At 39.5% G+C, this 22,050-nt stretch overlaps 1 protein-coding gene across 2 annotated transcripts in view; it reads left to right on the forward strand.

Moving 5' to 3' along the window:
- The first annotated feature begins 323 nt into the window (after positions 1-323).
- Positions 324-22,050, forward strand: part of LOC308690762 (uncharacterized protein) — an 80,002-nt gene continuing 58,275 nt past the window's right edge. For both annotated transcript variants that reach the window (XM_081365442.1, XM_081365444.1), the window contains exon 1: positions 324-355. The gene's annotated coding sequence lies outside the window, so the exon portion shown is untranslated. The remainder of the gene's footprint in view (positions 356-22,050) is intronic.

Below are 22,050 nucleotides of genomic sequence, written 5' to 3' on the forward strand. Positions count from 1 at the left end.
TTTAAAAATAATGAAATTTAGTATGGTCTCTTCAGAAAAAGTCTGAATAATTATGTTGTTTCATTTTTACATACAGATGTTAGGCTACACTGAATGATGATTCAACATTATTTCAACTAAATTCTGACATTTTGTCTCCACAAAAGTAATTTGAACATATACATTACATTGTATACATTACACTTGCATTTAATCTGTTTTCTATGTAGGCCTATACAAAATCACTTTTGTAAATTTAATATCAATCTGACACTAAAATTAAACATCTGGTCCTTGACCCTATTGAAACAAACTCAGTAACTGATTTTTTATTTATTTTGGCAGATCAGCTCCTCCCACAGCAATTACAACATCAGTGAAGCAATAAATGCTGTAAATTCCCATCAGCTACAAGTGAAGATGAGCATCAGAGCATCAGGACGAGCTCAAATCTGCAGAATGAAACACGCTGAAGATCCTGAAGAACAAAGAGGTTGGTGTTTATTCTACATTCATTCATGATGCTGAAGAACATTCATGTTAGAAACATTCAAGCACTTCATCATATTTAGGTAAACAGTTAAACTATGAAATGGTACAGATTTTCAACAAATGTTTAGTAGAGGGTAGTTTGAGAAACTTTCATATTGATTGTCAACATCAAATCAAGTATAATTTTAGCTCTGTTTAATATGTGGTTTCACAAACCATGTTTTTGAGAGTTACTGTTAGTCTAACGGCAAGTAGGACTGTACAGTTATATTGGAGACCTGTAAAAATGGTTAACTATCGTGTTTGTGTGGGATGTACGAATACATCAAAAACAGGGGAGATAGTAGGGAGGTTAAAGGGGTCATATAATGGTACATGCACTTTTACAAGTTGATTGTACTGAAATGTGTGTTGGCAGTGCCTGTACACAACCATCATAAAATGATAAAAATCCATCCAGTGTTTTTTTTTGTAATCTTCTTATATATTTCCTCCTGTCTCAAATCAAGCTGTTCGATATTGTGACGTCACAAAATCGACGCCCCTCCCACGATGGCTGATTGACAGCAGCGTTTCAAACACAGACCCGCCCTCGCGAGCGAGCTGTCAATCATAGCACGCGCCGACCGGTGCGTTCATTGTTGATAGCTGGAGTGCTGAGTAGAATGGCGTCTAACGATTGTGGTGTTCTGTTCTTGGGTGTAGTGTTGTCACGATACCAAAATTATTGTTTCGATACCGATACCAAGTCAAGTATTGCGATTTCGATACTTTTTCGATACTTTTCCTGAAAAGGGAGAAACACTCTCAAATATCATTGCTGTGCTTTATTTTAAAACCGGGACAACATTCTAATCATATAACACGCTAATAAATGAACATATGAACAGCAGATATATTAAACATTTGAACAAAATATGAAATATCAAAATATAAAAAATAAATTAGAGCAATGACATTCAAGGTAAAAATAAATAAATAAATTTAGCAGCATTATCTCATTTATCATAAGAAACATAAGAGTTACCAGTAATAACTTTATCTTGATTCTGAACTTTGAATAAAAATATGAACAGCGATTATATTAACCAATGTTTAATATTGGTAACATATGATAAGCCTCATTGGTGATATATTTGACATATGGGGAGAGAGTTGTGGAAGGCCTATACTTCATGTTAAACATAAATATATAGCAGCAAAGACAACGTCGGCATTGTTGATGCACTTGACGGCAAAATAGGCTACAGAATAATTCGTTCTGTATTGAGAGGTGCAATATTTGAAAATCAATAATATTTTTTTTAATTACATTTATATTGTATTTATGTCAAAACCTAGAGACTTTCAAACATCAAAATGTAATTTATTAATATGCATTCGTGTCAAAATGACATAGAAATCTTTCCCTATTCTATTTTGCCTGGAAACGCTTGCGTGTCGCGTGAAAAATAGGCGTCGGTTCTATTTCTGGCATGCATGGGTTTTCCGCGCGTCTCGAGCTGTGCCTGAGACGCGTGTCACGCAGGCAGTTAAATATTTTATTTCGCAGGCCGAAATAAAAACGGACACGCCACGCAGCCAGTGTGTCGCCGGCCTTACAAATCTGGAACTGGAACGCGGTCATTCTTAGAAGTATCGTTACTAATACATTTAGGAATCGTGACGTTTTTAATTTTCCGATTTACTTTTGAAGTATCGGTGCACCGTGCAACAGAGCAAGGTAGGCAAAGTACTTCCATATGTCACTCCTCGCGTCATCTTTTTCTACGATGTGGACCACTTGTGCTCGCACATGCAGCCATCTCGCTGTAGTGTTTTGTCACATGACACTGACAGCAGCAGCTTCTTTGCTGCGTGCTTCAGGAAAAAAAAACAGACGTCCAGATAGGGAGGCGTTTTTTTTTTTATTTTTTTTTTTTAAGTATCGATACTGATAAATTTAGGTATCGTGACGTTTTTAATTTCCGAGTATCGCGATACTTTTGAAGTATCGGTACACCGTGCAACACTACTTGGGTGTAATAAGGAACACAGCAGTCATGCTGATGTTTCTAAATCCGTACAGCTGAAGACGCAGTGGCTGAGTTTGTTTTCGAAGGGAATATTCCCCACGCCACGATCAACGTCAATGCTGTCATTTTTGCATGAATCATTTCACACACCAGACTGCTTTACAAACGAGGGTCAGTATAAAGCTGGATTTGCTAAGAAGCTGCTCCTGAAAAAAGGATCAGTACCAACTATTCGTGTTCCTGCTGAACCTCCAGAAGAACAAGTGAGTGTAACGTTTTATTGACCTTTATATTAATTAGGGGTGTGACGGTTAGTATATATAGTTGAACACCGTCATTAGAACTCTATAACCGCCAAAACTGTGTTATTAAAATATTTTTTACAAAAAAATGTTATCATAAAGAATGTTTAAATACTAATTAAAAACAATTGTTAACAGTCTGTCATTAAAGCAGCACTCAGTAGCTTCGGGATTTCTTCGCTGTATTCTCGCTTTTTGCTCGCAGGTTTCTCTCTAGAGCTCCCCCCGCAGCTTCGGAATAGATATTTGACAACACTGTTGTAAAAACTCTTTGGTGATTCTCAGACACCAGAGGCTAGTAGATCAACGACATCAAAGCAGATGGGACATTCTTTAAAACGTCTTCTTCATTCGGGTTCGGACAGTGTGAGGGAGCGCAATAATGACAGCATTTTGGCAGATTTCTTTTGGTCGTAAAGCAATTGTTTACATCGCGAGACCTGATATCACGCGAGACTTCCTGCCGCGGCTGCCGGCGGCCCACCGTCTCAAAGTTGCAAGTGCGAATTTTCCGCTCACAGGCACCAGGGGGGTGCGAAACGACCACCATTCAACCCGAAATAAGTAATATAACCATTCCAATGACTCCGAAGCTGTTCAGTTAAGGTAAAAAAGTTACTTAGTTCACCTTTAATGGTCTACGTCGTTTCCAACTGTATTCGATTCTGAGCTGGTTTTGACCAGGTAAAATGAGTGTTATCTTACAATACTAATGAGAATTTTTAATTAAAGTATATTACAAACTTTTAATTTAGACCCTAAAGAATCATATTAGCTTGTACAAAAATTACATTATATGACCCCTTTAAGTGACTTTAGACTTCAAGTCATGATGCAAAGGTCCCCTTTGGTATGGAAGTACCTTAGGGCCATAGAAATAAATTTATCCTAAGACACACGTAAGATCACATTTTGTATCTTGTATACGCACATTTTTTAAAAATGGCCACCGACCATACTTGAGAGGCCCATATCTTTGCTTCTGTTATAGCTATAATGACAAATTTGGTATCAACGTGTAGATTTTTGGGGTCAAGGAGTCCAATAAAATAGGTTCCAAGACTAAAAAACAATAATGTTGTCCTTACCATGACAATTGGAGGTGAAGTATGCAATTTTCTATTAAAAAACGCATGCCAAACACAGTGTTTCGGCGCCAGAGGTTTTTTCCTAAAATGTTCGATTTTGACATCTTAATTTCAAAAGGTTATATCTTAAAAGTGATAAAAGATAGAGACTTTCTGTAAATTAGAGAAATATTAAGGATGACCCAAAGTTTATGTAGGGTTTACATTTTCCCATCTAATTTGCATATTATGACGTCATTATGGTGGCGGCCATCTTGGATTATAGAATTTTCATTAAAAAAAGTCTAAATGATAAAGTTTAAATGATAAAATGCAGCACTTCTTTCCCTCCAAAATGTCCCTGACCTTCTGTATGCTATATTGCACAATACTGAATGCTCCGGTAAATAGTAAGTAGTAAACAAACTGTGTAAATCATTACTAATAAATTGTAGAAACAAACCGAATGCATGTAGCGGTTGGCTTTTTGCTGTAGAGATTTTCCATTTACTACATACAGTAAATCATCCTCATTGGCCAAGTACTCAAAAGCCGGCATTCCCATCAGCTTGCGATAGACTATGCATAATAGCCCCTCTGCCCCATGTCACACCGTCTCTGCTCCTGCTACGAGCAGCGCGGCCAGATCTGCCTCGTGCGCGTGCTGAGTGTGCACAGTTCGAACTACTGTCATTGCGACTCCCCACCCTGCCTCCACGTTGCTCCCTAACTGTCCTATGAATACTTCGACCTCATCTAACATACCCAGTGGCATTAGACAAAGAAAGTCTCCACCACAATACTGTCGCCGCGATTGCGGAGAGGCACACACGGTAAAAATCTCCCGCCTCGTTCCCCGCAACACTTACACGCCTGCTAACTTCGCAGTGCGCTCGTCATAGAGGGCTGTCAAGTCAGACATTGCCAGTGATTCCCCTGAGCAACGATAGTCCTCGATGTATTCGAGCAACTCATTGTGGACATGTGCTCTGATGACCTGAGTTGCATTACTTTCAGTTGAGTTACATCCAACAGTTTCTGCTTTTCTATAGAGCCTAGTCAGGCATGCACAGCATTAATAGCAACCATGTCACCAGCAGCTAGTTCAGCCAATAGATGCCTGTCACCCACCACCTGAGCACATTCTTTCACTTTTCTTTCCAAGCCAATGGTGGCAGCCCTCCTCAGTTCCTTTTTTTTGCCCACTTCACCACAGAAGAGACACAGTTTATCAAATGGTTCACATGATGATGTTGAGGGTCTGGGTAAAGCGAGTATGGTGGACTTGTCACTCATGCGCCATGTTTTTACTGGACTCACAGACTCTTCATGCTTTTTTCTTTTTCTTGCTCTCTCAACTTTTTGTTTATCAATCGCATTTCTGCAGCTTTTGTGCCAATAAATACCGTTTTGGCGCTTGTAAATGTGACGTGACGGATCCCTAGCGCACGTGAACCGATCATCTCTACTAGATAATAGTAAGTTAAATAAACATGAATGAACAATGCTAAAAGAAACAGTACAACTTACCGAAATGTATATTCATCATACATAATATCAATCAATCAGTGTTTTTCAACCGCGGAAAGGGTCAGTAAAACAGCTGGAGAACAATTGTCACATAACATTTACCTCAGGAAAGCCATTTGATGACCATAATATAGGCTGTAGCAGGTTAGTTGGCTAGAAAAAAAAAACAGCCATAGAGAGTATTTAGCTAAATATGTGTACTATATTACATATTTATTATATTTTTACTTATATCATTAAATAAAGTTGTTATTATGATAAAAAAACGCATTATATTTAATTTGAATTATTTTTAACCTTAAATAATACTACCAGCTGATAGTGGTGCAACGGATCATCATTGATCCGTGATCCGTTCGGATCAATATCTTCGGTTCGGCACACACGTGATCCGCGGATTAATTTATGAAAAAAAAAAAAAGTTGTGCGCATGTTCAGTCCACACACAGCGTGGTAATGGCGAGCGGAGGAACAGAGGAGCTTGAAAGCCCCGCGTCATTTAAATCCCCTGTTTGGAAGCATTTTGGCTTCCTTGGAACACGCATCTATTTCGCTTCAAACGCTTGCTTTATCATTATACGCGCGCGGCGCGTCCTATTCGCTTTGAACGCGCGAAAGGATTCAAACTGTTCAAGCATCGAACTAGACGCGAAGTTGACGCTCTATTCGCGTATGGTGTGAACGAAGCAAAATGAACAGGCTGCGATGTATGCTGGAATATGTGTGTGTGTGTGTGTGTGTGTGTGTCAGAGAGAGAGAGAGAGAGAGAGAGAGAGAGAGAGAGAGAGAGAGGCACGGGCGCGATCGAACAATCACACACACACACACACACACATGCTGTTTAAAAGCAAAAATTATCTCATCTTTTGGACATTCATCATATTGCATTGGTTTTCATTTCTTGTCCTCAAACAGAGTAATTTGTTTATTTTGAAGTTACACATTCTACATTGATTAAAAAATAAATCAAATGTGTTTTTAATGGTAGTAGGCCTATCATTTTATACAGAAATAAATGATTTATAATTCAGATGAGAATAACGTTAAAGTTAATTAAAATTTTAAGGAAACAAATATATTGATCTGGAATATAGCAAATTAATTTTAAATTCATTCAGGGAGCCTGCAGTTACCAAACATATCTCAAGGTCTTTTGAATAAAGGGTGACAGTCTTTCATTATCAACTGTTGTTGTGGACTATATAGGCTACTGGAGAAGTATTTGTTCTCCATTTGAGTGAGACGTTTTTATGTGGCTAATTGAGCAAAGTGCGCCCACTGTTGATTTTATATATTTTAATTTAATATTTTAAAAATGTTACAAAAACTTGTGTTTATTTGTCTTGTCTTGTCTTTTTTTTTTTTTTTTTCTGATCCGAAAAATGATCCGATCCGTGACTCTGATCCGAGAAACGATCCGAACCGTGAGTTTTTTGATCCGTTGCACCCCTACCAGCTGATAGGGCTCTCTGTATGTTTACAGCATTAGGTGAGCTTTTTTTTTCTTGAGAAAAATTAATGCCTATCTTGTGTACCTAATATTTATCCAAATTAGTCAACCTTGACATGTGCTGGTTTAAGCAGGGGAACCTTCCGTGCCATGCATGATTTCAAACCATGACGTCTTAGTGTATTACCAACAGTAACCTTGGAAACGGTGCACTGTAAAAAGTAAAACATTGGATTAACTTAATAAATTTGAAGTAACCATTCACAATAAAGATTTTACATTGACCTAATGTTCAGAAACCATTCAGTTCAAACTAATTTTCTGCATTTCATGCAAACTCTTTTCTGAATTTGGTGTAAATCAATATTTTAAATTGGCTTAAATAAATTAAAAAAAAGACTTGATCTAAATTGATTTTTCTTCAATCTGAAATATGTATTAATTGCAAGTAATATAAAATCTCAACATATATATATACACACATACATTTTAAATGAGTCAGATCAAACGTTCTTTTAAATATTTATTCAATTTTGTATGAAAATCACAGTGTTGAGGCAAAAACAAGTAACTAACAAAATAGCATCAGGCATAAGAGACATCAGGATTCAAATTGTCCTTAAAAGATATTTATTCTTGCAAGAATAGTTCCCAGTCCATCCACAGTCCAGCTGCAGGCGGAGTGAGACCCAGAGCAGAGGTTGACCAGCTACTTTATAGTGTTCTATTCAAAAGCTATCTCCTACAGCCCCCACTAAACAAAATAACAAAAGGGACCCCCCCTTGAACCCTTCACAGCACAAGGAACAAAAGGGACCCCCCTTGACCCCTCCCCAGCACGGGAATCTCCTTACCTCTGAAATCTCACACACACACACCCTGCAGCTGTATCAATATCATAAAAGAAACTCAAAATACAGCCAAAGAACGCATGGCATTCGTTTGTTAAATCGTTGAAAATAAAATACAAAGAAAAGATGAATTTTCCCACAACAATTCCTCCTCTTTATCATTCTCTGATAAACAACATAGAAAAATTCACTCTTGTTTTCTAATCAAACCCATTATACTATTAAATCTTTAAGAATATAATTAATTCAAGTCTTAATTCAAGAACAGTTATACCCTTCATGTATATCAATACTAAGCCCTAATTTGATTCAATCAAATAAAATCGCAAAACTTTTCTTCAACCATTAATTGGTCAACATTTTCTCCAGATATGTTGATCATCTCGTTGCCTCATGGACGTTCCATCTTCACCAATATGACACTTTGCATGCCGTAGAGAGGATTTTTTTTCCAACGTTGGCAGGGGAGATTTGTTTCTAGCACATATCATTGATCCCCTACTTTATTCTTTGCGCTGGCGTGTGAGGTTGTTGATGTTGGTTGGTATAGTTTAGGTCAGATGCTTGGACCCAGGTCTAATCATCCTTCAATCATTTTCAAATCCTTACAAGATTTTCCCTTAGATCACGATCGCACCCCCACTGGAATGAGTCATTTACTGTCTACTGTCACCTGCGAATGGAGGCCTTAAGTGATTTTGTTAGTGAGCGCTTGTCTTGTCGTCCCGTTGGTGTGACCTGTGAAATTTTCAACCTGAAACATATCACCGGATAATTTCTTGCTCATTGAATAGCACTCAGGGTCCTTGTTCCCCTGAAAAAAACATTCAACCCATGTTGTTCATGTTAACAAAACAATACAGAATCAGTTCTGTTTGGTTCAATCCATCCTGACATCCTGCAAAATGAAAATTTTAAGTTAGGCATTACACAGGGTTAGGCACTGTTTCTTCACTTTGCTCATGCCATGCGCAAAAGTCTGCATCTTCTGTAAAGAAAAACAAATGTTGAGGTTATTGTCACATAGTTTTCTTTTGTCTGCTGTGCTGCCACATCTGCTCCGGCGTTTCCTGTCAAAACAATTCTTGTTATTAGCACACTTAAAATACAAACAATGCACACAATTAAACCCAATGTCCTCCCAACATTTATCTTCCCACCTGTGCGATGGCTTTCAGCAAATGTGAACCCCTTAGTAAACCAGATCTAGCTGGTTAATACAAATAAAGTTCTTCAAATAAACCCCTCCTGGACTTTTACTGTCCTCATATACCGATGAGGTCAAAGCTAGATAACCTCTCAGCCTGCTGTGAAGACAATAGGTTTAGCCCTCCCCCCCTGGATTTACTGTTTTCCCACCTGTGAGGCCGAAATGTCTTTGTTTGTGGCCTGAATACAAATTATTCATACTAAAAAGTTCAAAGACTCATCTGACCACTTGTTTTACTGTGCGTTCTCTTGTTCCCGCCATGAGCATATTCATCCTCCTCTTGATGCACGACACCCATCTCGTGCATAAATTTAACATAATAAAATTCTCTTACTTTTATCAGACGCTTTTATCCATAGTGACTTCCATTTCAAAGTACACATTTACATTCTTATCAGTTCTTGCTTTCCCTCGGAAATTGAACCCATGACTTTGGCGTTACAAGCGCTAACGCTCTACTGTTTGAGCTATAGAAAACTGCAATATTTGTTCATATTTATTTGGTAACATTTGTTTGGATAAAGTTTGCTAACCCAAACGTTGTCCTTCAGCCAAATTTCCCTTAGACATCTTTCTTTGCCTCTTAAACAAAAATATTACTTAAAGCCACAATTTCATCTTCTTATCAACTTGTTTTTAATTATGGCCTCTTAACCAGTTTCAAAGCATGTCTGTTCATTATTCATTTGATTTTAGAAAAGTCAGCTGGATTGTTTTGGTTCATTATCTTATTTTGCTCCAGCTTTCTTTGGCTGACTGATAACAGAAAGACAGACAGAGTACCATCCTCTTCCTCCACTCAAGCAGTCTCTTTCTCTCTCATTATAAGCAAATAATCTTTTCAACAGCCTCCTAGGACTGTAACTAAAATAATCATAGTCATAGTCAATCCTTAATAGTTCACAAATGTCAAAATACAAATGTTTGACTCAAATTAGAACCGTTACAATAATCTAAAATACATTATGCTATGATCTTTTTTTCTAAGGTTATTTTTAGTTTAAATACTCAATTCACCTAACCTTCGTTTTTCAGAAATTTCTCTTGACTCATCACAAGCTGTTCTCATCTTTAGCCACCACCATGTCTAATGACCTTCAGGAGTTAAAAACTAGTTCAATATCAAACATTTTTCTTTGCCCATAAGGCAACCAACATCATGTTCCTTATGTCACATCTTTGAAAACAGAACGGTCAAATGTTTAAGGTGACAAGCTATTCGAAGTCCCCGTAATCAAGATGGTTGTTGGTTGTGCTCTGTGATTCTATTTACATATTACTGAGATTGGATGTAATTGTCTCTATATGATAATTAAGCTCTTTTAAGTGAAGGAACATTTTGATATATATATATTGGAGTGGAAGTTGTAGGGAACAGACCCCTCTTTGATGCTCTTGGCCCCAAGTAGCATCACAACCACTCCCTTCTTGTAGATAACACCTCCCGAACCTGGTGGGCAGGTGCCCCAGTGGCGGCGATAGTCCCTGTCTTAGGTTGTTCCCATCTATGGCCATCAGAGAATCTTACCCGTCTTTGGGATCTACGCCTCCTGCACACTGAGTTATGGCTCTACTTCACTTGAGCAAAATTATCATAGTTTGTGGTAATGAAATTTATTTATTTATTTATTTATTTATTTTTAATCGAGGTAATCAAGAACCATCATATCCACTTGGAACATTTAATATTGACATTCAGTGTACTGTTACTTCTGTAGCCGGAGCCATCAGCCCTGTTTTATGGTGGAGGCTAAAATGAGACAAAGTCACTGGTCCTAAAATAAACAAGTTCAAAACAGTATTATTTTAAAGACTTCTTTAAAGTCTTTCAGTTTTACTTTTAAAACGTTTTAAGTACAAATTGCTCTTTGAATGGCAATGATTTCCTTTAACATCTCTGTGTCTATGATTTTCAACTGAAACACTGTGCTTTACACAGGCTCAGACAACAGCTTTCAGCTGATATTGAATGAGAGAGAGACTCTTGAGGCATTCAGGACTGGTACACTGCATTCTCATAAACTTTTAACTTCAGACTTTATCTACCATCTTAAGGCATCTTTTCCATAAATTACATGTATTATAATTTAGACATTACAAATATCCACTCAGAATGAGTCTCTGTTGCACTGAAACTGTGGCAGTTTCAGTCACAGCACATGCCAGATTCAGATAAGCAAACCTCACAATCTTATCTTTTAAAATCAACATTCGTTTCATTCAAGACACAATCATCCTTTTAGTGACCGGTACTTTTAAAATATTTTGCAACTCATTTAGTCTTATCTGTAATTTTATGTCAACCGGTACTTTTTATAGTTCTTTCCTTTCAAAAGGAATTCCTTACACTTAAATCTTTCAATCTTCTTACAACTTTCAAAAGTTCCAACTATCAACTTTATTTCTCCCTCATTTACTTTTACAGTCATACAGTGCGCATACAGTCACTGAATGACCCAGCTGACTGCAATAAAACACTCTCTGTTATTCTGCCTTTTATCTTTCTAACAGCTTCACCCTATTTTGCACTTTGATGCAACAGAGCCATTGATAAGCAGTTCTCTGTCTTTTCTTTTACAGTTGCAAATTCAATTTCAATAGCTGAAACAATCTTCATCATATTAACATTGATCTACTTTCTAACCCATATTAACACAGACTTTTCTCTAAATTTGTGTCATTTTGGCACTTTCTTTGTTTGGAGCCAATTAAGTTATTGTTTATCTTTCCAATCACAATCAAACTTTTACAAAACATCATCTGCAAATCTCTTCAGAGCATGAGCAGAACTGCTTACAGCATTTGCTCTCTTTTATCTCACTATTTATCAGGACTGTTCAGTTACTCTTCATACAGTATTAAAACTTTAACGTGTCATTAATTTCATCAACACTGGTTTTAAAAGCTTATTCTTCTATCAAATGGTTAATTTGCAGATTCAACATAAATCACAAGATTGTATTATAATTATTCAGTCCTACTTATCTCTACTGTTTCACAGAAAACACAAGATTCTCTAAATCTTCTCAGTCTCTAAATTACACAGACAGCTATCTTAGCCGCTTGCACCTTCAACTCTTGTTACAAAAATATGGCAATCTATTCTTCAATACCCTTGTTTTCATAACATTAATACAATAAAGCATTCACATCGTCATTATTGGCAGAACATTAATTTTCATAAGCGACACGGAAAATCTAAATATTCTAAATGGGTTTCACAAAGTTTCTGATTAACTTTAGTCACACGTGTCTAGGGAAATTATCTCCAACCCATAATTTCCTTTATAAAACAATATATTTCCTTAAATGGCTTAATATCAACAAAATATCCAATCTTTGGACATTTTCTAATTTGATATTATCATCAACAACACTGATTACAAAACAAGTATACATTTAACATCCAGAAGCTGGTTTGAACAAGCAAGCGCTGTTGCTGTACTCCCAGCATAGCTGGACCCTTTAGGTTCAAAAGACAATCGTTTTACTTAATGAAACATTCCTTATCCTTATATCATGCCAATCCCTGTTAATCATACTCAACGCCTTATTTTTATCTAAAACTCACTTTTCATACCATTTCAACTTAATTTGACTTAATCAGGCGTTCATAAATAGTTCCATGAACTCTATCGTTCCCTACATGTCAGTTCCTTCTGTATCTGTTCTGTTCTATCTACAATCCAACAATTCACTGTTTGTAATTTCCATCAGGAAAAACATTCTATCTTTCCCTAAATGCTAATCCTTTCTGCATTTATTTTCGTTTTCTTCTATCTGCTTCTTTCCCATCCAACAATTCACTGTCCGTTCACAGTTTTACACTCATGAACAAACTTCAACAACCCTTTCTGACTAGTAACGGATAAGTTAGCATTTCAGAAAACCCTGTAGGCTACCTTTGTACAATCTCATATGCTCATCATTCACAACACTGCTCAAATCATCAGTCATAGCTTTGCTCAAAGTTTCATCAGCCACACATAAAGATTTCCAACTGTTTTTTTTTTTGTTTGTTTGTTTGTTTTTTGTTTTTTTTCATTGCAGGTAGCAGAAAGTAAATCAGCGTATGCATTCGTGTGTGCGTCCTTTACACACATGTTTAACACACACATAACAACCATTCTGTTTTCCCTCGTTCTTTTCTATTGATTCTTTTACGACATTGAGTCTTATCTTACTCAAGGTTCCCGCCTAGGGGAAATACATTTACATTTACCACCATCATTATTTCTCTTTTGACAGAAAATTGGTGTATAAAAATGATCTACTTTACTGTTAGATGACCCCATTTTGGCTGAGTTCCTCTTTTCTGGATTTCACAATTCGACACGTGTCTTACAGAATCTGTCAAACGTCTTCGACAGACCCGATCTTTTACTCCGAGATCGGACGGACCTCTGCTTGTTTACGTTCCACTCAAAGTTTTCTCACGTGCGCTTATTCGCTCGCTCAATTCTTTTTACTTGATTAATTCAACCTGGTCTTGTAATTACGTTCCACTCAAAGTTCCCCCACGTGCGCTTATTCGCTTGACTCAATTCAATGTGGTAAAACTTCGAGTAGAGCACAATCACCCAGAAACTTCTTAATCCTGTTTTAAACTTTCTCTAAGGTTTACATAAATTTCGAGTAGAACGTAATCATCTCAGCAGCTGTGATTTCTCTGAATCACCAGTGGATCCCCTGTCCACTAACGAGCTAAGTGAGGCAGAAACTGGTCTGCTTTGTCAGATCGATTTCTCCCCATAAAATTTGTGATTAACTCACCTCTCGCTCGTACCAAAAAGCAAAACTCAGCCAATATGGTTCACGTTCACTCACAATTATCAAAATAATTTAACTGTCTCTTACCCGAGATGCTTTTACTGCCTCCGAGTTCTTTCTGAATCCAGTGGGTTCCTCCTGGCCCTGATAGCAGTTTTGGCTCTTCTCTCTCAATTCGGCGAGGTAAGACTAAAGCCTTTTGTGCTTTAGGGTGATCAGTCCGTCAATACGCTTTCTCAGGGCCAGAAGAAACCTCATGGTTCGCACTTCTGACACCAACTTGTTGTGGCAAAAACAAGTAACTAACAAAATAGCATCAGGCATAAGAGACATCAGGATTCAAATTGTCCTTAAAAGATATTTATTCTTGCAAGAATAGTTCCCAGTCCATCCACAGTCCAGCTGCAGGCGGAGTGAGACCCAGAGCAGAGGTTGACCAGCTACTTTATAGTGTTCTATTCAAAAGCTATCTCCTACAGCCCCCACTAAACAAAATAACAAAAGGGAGCCCCCCTTGAACCCTTCACAGCACAAGGAACAAAAGGGACCCCCCTTGACCCCTCCCCAGCACGGGAATCTCCTTACCTCTGAAATCTCACACACACACACCCTGCAGCTGTATCAATATCATAAAAGAAACTCAAAATACAGCCAAAGAACGCATGGCATTCGTTTGTTAAATCGTTGAAAATAAAATACAAAGAAAAGATGAATTTTCCCACAACAACAGTTTTTAAGATTAGACTTTTTTGGTAAAACAAACATTGTTTTACAAATACAAATGTAATTCTGAGACAGTTCAAGTAATCAGTTCATTGCAAGTTGAATTTCATATATAGCAGTATTAAAATGTGAATATATCATATAAGAACAAAAAGAACAAGAATAAGAAATAAGAACAAATAGCCTACCTAAAAATACTGCTTCTCTCAGGAATTAACATTTTTGGCAGAAGAAATAAATGTAAATCAAATACAAAACATAGATATTACCACATCCAGTCAACAACAAACTTACTGAACTACTATTACGATGTTGAACATTGTGTTCATCAAAGCACTGAAATGGAGGCTGTCAGTCAGTCACTGACTATGCAGCAGTGTGCAGAGGCGACATATTTAGTTCTTTTGGATACTTGAGGTTTAGCACATATGTCAGTCCAAATAACATTGCTACAGCAGCTGCGGTTGAGGGCACGTTAATGAGGACCTCTGTGCCCTCAATGAGAACCCTGGTGTCTGTCTCACTGATTAAGATAGCCATTGGTTGCTCCAGTCCATCACCTGGCATATCCTGGCGAGACAATACATAGTAATGAATAAAGAGTGCTGACCAGACCCAGTTGAGTGTGTGAGAGACACCTATGCTTATTATGCATTTCCTGAACTGAGTGAGAGTGTAACCCCTGTTGTGTGATCATAAATGAGTACACCTCTGCTTGTTTTGCATTTCGTAAGCTGCATGTATATGAGAAAGACCCTGTTATGTGTGTGTGCCTGTGTTTATATGACATCCCTGCTAGAGAGAGAGAGAGAGAGAGAGAATAAACAGTTGAAAAGCAGGTTCAACAAGTTCCATTGCTAGCCAGCTATAATTTCACAGACTAAAACATATAAAATCCGCGCTCATATTGGCATGAGCGCCCGGAGCTGAGCCAGTTAGCCTAAACTCTGTGCGGGAAACGTTAGCACCAGGCTTGTGCACAATTCAGAATTGAATTGAGAATGACTCCTTAATTCCAGTTCAATTTTTGAATTTGAATTGAATTTGAATTGATGTCAAAAACAGAATCTAGAATTACAATTCGAATTTGAATTAAAGGAAGCAGAATTGCAATTCAATACAAATTCAAAGAAATTCATATACATATTTTAAGTGAAGTGTTTAACAATGAAGCTTTACAGTATATGTCAGATATGATTGCATTATAAATGATATTAGTTTGAACTACTTGTACAGATTACAGTAAAATTATATGTTTTCCCCCAGCAATGAATGTTAAAAGCTCTAGTCACAGAACAAATAATTAAGTCTGATTTATTGTAATTGTCATTTTGTGGAACATGATGGAACATGACTCCATTTCCCAGAATGCTTTACTTTAACCAAGTATTTAAAATGGTTGCTAAACAATTTGAGGTGGAAATTAGCTTGAAAGCACAATTTGATGGGCAACACTGCATTTTTTAAGTTTCAGAAGTCCCTTACAACTTCACTCTGCACCTGTTGAGAGAATCTTTAGTGTTGCAGGAAAGATATTCAGACCAGAATGGTGCAGACTCAATGAAAAACATTTGAGGAGCTATTGAGAATTAGATGAAACAGTGTTGCTCAGTAATTTTTTGCATTGGAATAAATGATAACTGCATTTACAACAACTTGTGTTTGTGTGATTACTTTGAAATGAAAATTACATTGGAACAAAACTAATTAAACAACATTGAGGGGGTAATTTATTTCAAGAATTTGATCAATATCTATTTTAGAACAAAATGTATGCAGGGTTGAGGAGTAAATAGTTACGTGAAATGAAATTTCTGTTATTAAATTACAAAATTAATGTAATTGTATTTAGTTGTATTACTGAGGTAAAATGTTTAATTCAATTAGTTACTAATCAACTTAAAATGAAATTGCTTTGCATTGATAAAGTTATCCAAATAAAGTAATCCAAACCACATTTATAATGGGTAACTAATAACAGTAAGCAATAACATTTCCAAAGTAACCTTCCTAACACTGAATGCATGCGAGACTCAACACATTCGTTCTGTTGTATGACTGTGTGGAATTTCTTTGAATTGCCATGAATTTAATTCCACTTCCTGTCATTCCAATTCAAATTCAATTCAACGTCCTGTGGGGCGGAGTAAATTCAATTCAAATTCAAATTCATGAATTGAATGGAGGCCAATTCTGAAATTCTGAATTTTGCACAAGCCTGGTTAGCACACGTCACTCGCATATTGAGGTGATTCATTTTGTCGGCAAAGAAATGCAATATACAAGCCTTAGTCATGAATACAACTTTTTTTTTCATTTCTTTTTTTACAACATTCAGAGCGAGAAAATATTTTTTTCCTTTCATAATATCAGTTCAATCAGTCTATATAATATTAAGTTCTTGGATTTCCCAAGAAAATTGTTAGCTGTAAAATGGCGCCATGTTAACGCTATAACAGTTACCGCTAAAGTCAAAATTAACGTTAGCTATAATAACTTCTAATCTGCGTGTCTGATCATTAAATGATATGACGTTAATGCTTTTCAAGTATTTAAATGCTGAATGAGTTTCCCCATTACATTTATGCTAGATAGGTCGAGCTAGCCTGTAAACACAAATGTTAATGGTCACTTGAGAGACGCCCAGACGGAGGTCCCGAAGCGAGCGGCGAGCCATAACGTTAGCTGCGGAGATCCGCGAGAAGGGCCCGGCGCACGTCCAGAGTCCTATGATTTCTAAGTGGGAGAACTTGCGAAATAGCAGGGGGATCAAATACTTATTTTAAATGTAAATAAATTATATATATATAATGTGTATGTATAATAAATAATGTGTGTGTGTGTATGTATATATATATATATATATATATATATACACACACTCACCTAAAGGATTATTATAGGGGTGTAACGATTCGTTTTAACAACGATTCGATTCGTATCGCGATTTGTGGTTGTCTATACGATTCAAGGACGATATTGGTTCATTTAGAACGATACGATCCGAAACGATTCAGTGACTTGAAATCGATTCAGTGACTTTTTAGCCAAAAATTCTTGTAAGGGAATCCGGTTTCAATTAATTATGGATATAAACAAACAAGTAAACGATTCATGTCAAATGCATTCACATTTTATTTGAATAAAGTAGGACTGCAGGATTATGACAAAAATGATAACGTCCCGGGTTACGTATGTAACCCTAGTTCCCCGAGGGAACGGACGCTGCGTGAAAACGCTGCGGGGAACGCCCCAGCGTGACGCGTCTGAAGCATGAATGAAATCAGTCAATGGAGAGATGTCATAGCGAGTGACGTCACCGACCAGGAAGCTATAAATATCCCTTGAGTAAAAAACGCCACTAGCTTCACAGTCTCTGAAGCAAGCGCCCCAGGGGATGCAGGGAGTATGGCAGGACACGCAGTTCCCTCGGGGAACTAGGGTTACATACGTAACCCGGGACGTTCCCCTTCAGGAACTACCGCTACGTGAAAACGCTGCGGGGAACGCAATACCAACGTCCCCATGCGAACAAATCCCCGTAGTGTGTGCATTAGGGAGCACAAACTGACGAGAGAACTTGGGCCCCAGGAGTGGAGCAAAAATCAAGACTATAGAACTTGATGAAAGTATGTGGTGAGGACCAGCCTGCCGCATCACAAACATCCTGAAGGGCTACTCCGGAGAGGAGAGCCCTGGAAGCAGCCATACTCCTAGTGGAGTGGGCCCGTACAGCCAAAGGAGAAGGCTGACCGGCCGACTCATAAGCAAGCGTGATGGCCTCAACCACCCACTTGCTCATTCGCTGTTTAGAAGTGGGACCCCACTTGTTTGGGGACCCGAAGCAAACAAAAAGCTGTTCAGACTTCCTCCACAGGGCAGTTCTGTGGACATAGGCATCTAGAGCCCTAACTGGGCACAACCAATTAAGCTTCTCCTGGTCTGGCGTAGTAAACGGAGGAGGACAAAAAGCCTGCAGTATGACGGGCCTAACTGAAGTGGTTGGGACCTTAGGAACATAACCTGGCCTCGGGTACAGGAACGCTTTAGCCATGCCAGGCGAGAATTCCAGACACGAGGGAGCCACTGACAAAGCCTGAATATCTCCTATCCTTTTGAGAGATGAGATAGCAAGCAAGAATAGAGTTTTTAAGGTGAGGAATTTCTCAGAAACTTCTTCAAGGGGCTCGAAGGGAGCCAGGGAGAGGCCATCCAAAACGATGGCCAAGTCCCATGGTGGTACCCTCGTGCGTACTGCTGGCCTCAGCCTCAAGGTGCCACGGAGGAAACGAGATACAAGTGGGTGTCTCCCAAGAGGAACTCCACTCGAAGGGACGCGGTAAGCAGCTAGGGCCGCCACGTACACCTTCAGTGTGGAGTGGGATAACCCTGTAGAGAGACGGTCCTGCAGAAACTCCAGCACTGTACCAACCGGGCAGTTAACTGGGTCCTGCTGGCGCTCTCCACACCACGAGGTGAAAAGATTCCACCTCGCAGCATAAAGTCTCCTAGTGGCGGGAGCTCTGGACTGGAGGATGGTCTCAACGACCTCAGTCGAGAGACCAAGATCTATGAGCTGGGCCCCCTCAGAGGCCAAGCCCACAGCCTCCACAGTTCTGGGCGAGGGTGTAAGATGAACCTGCTCGCCTGAGACAATAAGTCCCTCCTGACCGGTATCTCCATGGGAGAGCCGTCGAGAAGGGACACAAGGTCCGAGAACCATACTCGGGCCGGCCAGAACGGGGCTATCAGGAGTAGCTTGACTCCGTCCCGGCGGACCCTCTCCAGAACTCCTGGGAGCAGAGCAATCGGGGGAAAGGCGTACAGGCGAGACCTCGGCCACGCCTGTACCATAGCGTCCAGCCCCAGTGGGGCTGGGTGGCTGAGAGAGAACCACAGATGACAGTGTGATGTCTCTCTGGAAGCAAATAGGTCTACCTCGGCACGACCGAAGTGCTCCCAAAGGAGCTCCACCACCTCGGGGTGAAGTCTCCATTCCCCGGGCCTCGGCCCCTGTCTCGACAGGATGTCTGCCCCCTGATTTAGATACCCCGGGAGATAGATCGCTCTCAAAGATAGAAGTTTCCCCTGGGACCAAAGAAGGATCTGACTGGCTAGTTTGCACAAAGGGCGCGACCTCAGACCCCCCTGATGGTTTATATAAGAGACCACTGATGTGTTGTCTGTGCGTACAAGAACATGGTGGCCCCTTAGGTCCGGTAGGAAATGTTTCAGAGCCTGAAACACCGCCAACATTTCTAGACAGTTTATATGCCATAGGAGATGATGGTCCTGCCATAGACCCTGAGCTGGGCGACCACTCATGATCGCCCCCCAACCTGTGAGAGAAGCATCTGTCGTTAGCACTAGGCGACGACAGGAAGCTCCCAACACAGGACCTTGGGACAGAAACCAAGGATCGCTCCACACGACCAGGGCTCGAAGACAGCGTCGCGAACACAGGATCGTGCGGAGCGGATTCCCCCTCGGGGAGAACCCCTTGGTTCTGAGCCACCACTGCAGCGGTCTCATGTGCAGCAGGCCGAAGGGTATAACGCTGGACGCTGCTGCCATGAGACCTAACAGCCTCTGGAACTGTTTTACAGTGATTAGCTGGCCTAGCTTGATCTGTTTCACTGCGGCAAGAATCGAAGCAACATGAGCAGGTGACAAACGTGCCTGCCTCGTCGTCGAATCCCACACTACGCCAAGAAAAGTGGTTCTCTGTACTGGAGAAAGCACACTCTTCTTGGTGTTCAGTCTCAACCCCAATTTTTTCACATGAGCGAGAACGACATCTCGATGCCGAACTGCTTGATGTTCCGACTGAGCTAGGATTAACCAGTCGTCTATGTAGTTCAGGATGCGGATGCCCTGAAGCCTCAGCGGGGCTAGAGCCGCATCCATACACTTGGTAAAAGTTCAGGGTGACAGTGCTAGGCCGAACGGAAGGACCCGGTATTGGTACGCTTGGCCCCCAAACGCAAACCTCAGGAACTTCCGATGTTGAGGAAGAATCGATATATGGAAGTAGGCGTCTTTTAGGTCTATCGTGACAAACCAGTCCTCTGAACTGATTTGTAACATGATCTGTTTGAGAGTAAGCATTTTGAACTTTAGTCTCCCTACAGTGCGATTCAAGAGACGCAGATCTAAAATCGGACGTAACCCCCCATCTTTCTTCGGAACAATAAAGTAACGGCTGTAATAGGGCTGGGCGATATGGAATTTTTTTTATCACGATATGTTTTTCCATATTGATCGATCTCGATTCTTATCACGATATGTAGTTTTTGCAGATGCTGCCAGTGTAAGGGACATCCTGAAGCTTGAAGAAACAAGATATTCACTGAAACTTTAGAATAAAGTTTAATAACATAAAAAATTAAAGAATATGCCTTTCAATAATGAGCACAAAATATTTTTGTTAAGGTCTTCATGCAGCCAAAGGATTCACATTACACTCCCACATTTATGAATCTTTCTAGTCAAGAGAGCAGTGTATTTGGAGGTATTGAAAAATACAAAAATAAAAGGTTGTGCACATCATTTGTAATTGCAAACATGAGTCATCTCCCTTTATACAATAATACAAACTTTTACTTATTGAAACATTGTATATAAACTAACAGCTGTGACAACTATCACATCAAATTGCTTTGGCTGGACAGTGAACATCTCAAGTAGCCTACAAAAAAAGTAAACATGGCCCTGGCACAAATACTACCTGTAAGATTAAGGTAGATCTCTAGAACTGTTTTATAAGTAGAATGAAATCTGAGCCAAAATTGCACAAATATGTAAACATAGTAAACCAAGGGCTGGGCGATATATCGCATGACATTGTTAGGCACATCTCGTCAGTAAAGCCGGTTCCTTGATTAGTAGTAAATCGCCATCACCTGCTTTCAGATGGAGCAGCATTTACAACACAGAGACGTAGTTAACTGACAAGCTGAGCCATATCGCATTAATTATCACGGATCGGGATCGCCTGTGATAATTAATGCTATATGGCTCAGCTTGTCAGTTGTCTGCCATATCCAAACCACGCGTCCAAACAATTGACGTCGTGTTACCTTTTTTTTCAACAATGTCTTCGGTCTCGAGTTATGTAGTGATGTCGCCTTCACATTCGGCATTATTTCCGCTGTCCTCAACTTCAGTTTCGCTCAATTTTTTTTTTTTCCTTTTTACAACTTTTTTCCCTCTCTCTCAGTCTCCTTCTGTTTACTGTAGCCACGGTGCTCGCTGAGAAGTGGGCGTGCCCTGCCGGCAGATACGGCAGCCGGCAGATACTGTTGCGCTTAGTTTTTCATGTGATATCGAATAATACGTCCCAAGCATATTATCGAAATCGTTCAGAATATTATCGCGATCCCGTATCGAGATCGAATTATCGCCCAGCCCTAGGCTGTAATAGCCTGACTCCCTGCTGGGAGGAGGAACCCGCTCTATAGCCCCCTTTTGAAGAAGAGTGATAACCTCCTGTTCCATTATCACAGCCTGCTCGGGGCCCACCACAGTAGGAAGGACCCCTCTGAACCGAGGTGGACGAGACCTGAACTGAATAGCATAACCTCTTTCGATCGTTTGCAGGACCCAACGAGACACATTTGGAAGGTTTTTCCACTCTACCAAAAATTCTACTAAGGGAACCA

This window comes from Scardinius erythrophthalmus (genome assembly GCF_964197995.2).
Source record: "Scardinius erythrophthalmus genome assembly, chromosome: 1".
NCBI lineage: Eukaryota > Metazoa > Chordata > Actinopteri > Cypriniformes > Leuciscidae > Scardinius > Scardinius erythrophthalmus.